Raw genomic sequence first — 4,099 nt, 5'->3', positions numbered from 1 at the left:
CTATTGTCTTTTAGACAGCTAGTAACGTATATATAATTACCTATATACTTTTTTCGCTCTCCCCCTCCTCCATTCCCTTCCCAGTTTTCCCCACCACAGAAGCTTGGGCGGAGACGGTGCTGGCCGCCGGGCCTAGCGGGCGGAGTGGCGACGGTGGTGGGGCCTAGCGACGGCGACGGCTGAAGACGGCCGTGGCGCCGAGCGGCGCTGCGGATGGCTGCGGCGCTGCGGACGACAGCGTCGGCGTCGGTGTCGAGCGGCGCGGCGGATCTCATGGCCGCGGCGCTGTGGATGACGGCGGGGCGTTGGAACGGAGCCACAGACGACGGAGGCGGCGGCGGCTGCGCCCCTACTCGTCTCTCTCTGGCGCGGAAGTGGCTTCTCCGGCGAGCTTTTTCCCTCTCTCTCTCTCCTGCTCTGTGTGTGGCATGCTTTTTTTCTCTGACAAATTTCGTTGAGGTTCTCGGAGCCAAAACAAGCTATGCGAACCTGCTGAAAACGTGGGCCCCACCTCCTCTCCTCAACGCAGGCATTGTGCTTATGTGGATAGACTTTGCCACACGCCATGTGTGTGCACTGTGAAAGCCATAACCGCAAACGCAAAACCGAATATCGAATATGCCGAGTCCTCTAAGTACTCCCATTATTGTTTTGAGAACATAACCATACAAAATTACTTCCTTTTTTGGAGAACGGTTTTCGTTGACGTGACATTAACTTAGTCTCATATGTGCAGACGTGATATCTACTTGACAGTTATATCGAAAAAACAAAAGAAATATCTTCGGGACCCATGTGCAAGTGATAGGAAAAAAAAACACGGGGACCATATGGCGATGGTCCGGGGGAGCAGAACATATGAAGAGCACCGGTGCGCCACGGCGGGCACCGACACCCTGAGGCCTGTTTCCACCACCGGCGAGCGCCGACCTGAGGTCTGTCGATGGTGGATTAGCTAATAAAGAGAGCAAAATCTAATGGAGATGGAAAATCAATAATCAACTAGTACAAGTCTACGTCACCATAACAGCCCAAGAAATCAAGGGCACCGCAAAAACCAAAGAAATCGATCAAATCAACCCAACAAATCAAGGATTTGAAGTACTACCTCGTGTGATACTCGCGAGGTATCATGTGATACTTATCGGGTATCAAATGATTTCTACCATATATCGCGTAATACTTGCGAGGTATCGGATGATACCTACCAGGTATCAGGTGATTCCTACTAGATATAGCTGGGCATCCCGTTGGGGGAGGAGCACCTCGACACGCGCGGTTGGCCCCCTGCAGCCGTCCCTTGTAGATGAGGACGGCGACGGCGACGGCAGGGGATGGGCGTGGCAACGGCGGCGGTAGCGGGTGACGGACACGGCGGCGGGGGACAGCAACGGCGGCAGTGGGGGATGGGCGCGGCGGCGTCGACGGGGGATGGGCGCGGTGGCGGTGGGGGATGGGCGCGGCGGCGTCGACGGGGGATGGGCGCGGTGGCGGTGGGGGATGGGCGCGGCGGTGGCGGCGACGGCGAAGACGACCAGGGACGGGCGCGGCAGTGGCGGGGGACGGCGATGGCAGCGAGTGAGCAGGAATCGTGTTGTGGAGGAGGAGCTATCCCGTTTGGGGGACGGTATCCCGTCCCCTAGCATTCCCGAAAAAAATAGTATTACTATTCATGTTTTATCATCTAATAAATTTAAAAATACTAATCATAAAACCTTTTTAAATAAAACGAATGGTCAAATGTTGGACGTAAACAGTACAAAATTGCACTTATTTTGGGACGGAGGAAGTTAGAGATATCTCTCTTAGTCTCACTTCTCGACAAAGGCAAACTCAGGACCAAAAGAATCAAGACGAATCGGAAAAATGCAGTGCTGGCTAGGGAAGCAATCTAGTTGTTCACTGGTTTTGGCCGATCACCGATGCAGCGATGGTACCAGCCAACCTGGCTACCCCTAACGAAACTGGGCGATCGCTCGCTAGGGGCGATCGGGTCGCCCCCCTCTCCTCCACCTGGTTTTTTTTTTTCACCGCATTACTTTTCTATTTTAGTAAATTTATGCATCTAAAATTTATATACCTCAAGTTTACACATCTAAAGTTTAGAGACCCAAAGTTTATAAATCAAAAGTTTATATATCCGATTCAAATTTAAATTTGAATTCAAATATTTTTTATATATAATATTTCTATACATCTAAAGTTTATACACCTAAAGTATATAGACTCAAAGTTTATAAGTCAAAAGTTTAGATATCCGATTCAAATTTGAATTTGAATTATATTCGATTCAAATTTGAATTTGAATTCAAATATTTTGTATATATAGTATTTCTATACACCTAAAGTTTATATAACCAAAGTTTATAAGTCAAAAGTTTACATACCCGATTCAAATTTGAATTTGAATTATATCTGATTCAGATTTAAATTTGAATTAAAATATTTTCCATATATAGTATTCTATACACCTAAAGTTTATAAACCTAAAGTTTATAAGTCAAAAGTTTACATACCCGATTCAAATTTAAATTTGAATTTAAATATTAATTTATAGACCCAAAGTTTATAAGTCAAAAGTTTACATAATCGTTTCAAATTTGATTTTGAATTCAAATATTTTTTATATATAGTATTTCTATACATTAATTTTTCCAACTTTATTTTTTTTTTAAAAAAATTTATGGTGTAGTAGAAAGAGAAGAAGGAGGAAAGGACGGGAGAGAGGAGTGTATAAGGGGGCATGGGGATCGATCGCTCATTAGCCACGCGCCCACGCCCTACCACTATATGCAGGATCCGAAGCTGTGGAAGGAGGCGGAGAAGACTTCGGGCAGCACATTTCAAGAGATCGGGGTGGTTGTCTACATGGACGAGGGAATTTTTTATTATTCTTTTTGAACCTTTTTACTTTTTAATTTTAAAAACCCTTCTAAAATTTATTTTCAAAATCTAAACCGTTTAACTATACCAACATGCCTAACATAACAAAACAACACTTACACGTCACTTATAGCAGGCGCCACAGTATTATTTTACCACGCCATCTAGGACCGCGTAGCTAAATAATACTGCCACGCTAGCGAGACCAGCGTAGCCAAATAAAGTTGTCACGCCAGTTCGACTGGTGTGACCAAAAATTTTAGACATTGAAAATAAATTTTTGAATGGTTTATTTTTAATATTAAATCTCTACTACTTAAAAAATTCATAAGGTTTCTGTCATCTGTCTAAAATAAAAAAAAGAGCGGAAAAAAGAAGCCCATATGGTAAAAAGGGCGGAAAAAAGTGGCAAAAAAAGTCCGATTCCCTCCCCGTGTAGTGCGCGCGATTTCTTTGGTCCGATTCCTCCCAGATCGCGCAAATCGCTCCACAATTTCCAATTCCCTTTCTAGATCAGTTATGGCCTACTACGCTCAGATCAGGCCCACTCAGCTCAAATCCTAATCACAACACCACAAGAACACCCCATATTACATCCAATCCGAACACCACAAGAATGTTGCATACATTATATCCTATATATATACAACCAAAATATGTTTTATATACAAAATTGGTACCACAAACAAAATCCGTTCTTGTGGTGTGATTAAACAGTTCTATTCTGCCGCCAAAAACGTTTTATGTACAAAACTGGTACAGAAACCAAATCAGTTCTTGTGGTTTGATAAAAAAAAATTCACAGTTATACTCCGTCGCTTAAAAGGCCACCTTGCCAGGAGCAGCTCCATCAACGACAATTATCAACAAACATAAGTTCGAGCTGCATCAAAATACATGTTGCATATCGAGGCAAACAAGACATTCAGGGAGTGCTTTTTTTTATAGAGCACAGCAGGCATTCAAGGAGTACTTGACCGGGATGGTGCTAAGAAGTCAATGTTAACCGCGTACTTTGAAGCAAACAGTATGTCAAAAAAACTTATATGGATTGCCAAACACTTGCCGAAAGCAATGGCAAAAGCATGTTGTGGGTCAAGATGGAATCATGGAACGAGCATCAACCTATGGCATACGATATAATCCTACCAAATGTTTCAGTTAACACATACAATGGTAACCTTGATTGCTTACATAAATAAATGCATGTACAGGA

The sequence above is a fragment of the Oryza sativa genome, chromosome 5, assembly GCF_034140825.1.
Source record: "Oryza sativa Japonica Group chromosome 5, ASM3414082v1".
Lineage (NCBI taxonomy): Eukaryota > Viridiplantae > Streptophyta > Magnoliopsida > Poales > Poaceae > Oryza > Oryza sativa.
Note: the sequence above shows the minus strand (reverse complement) of the source record.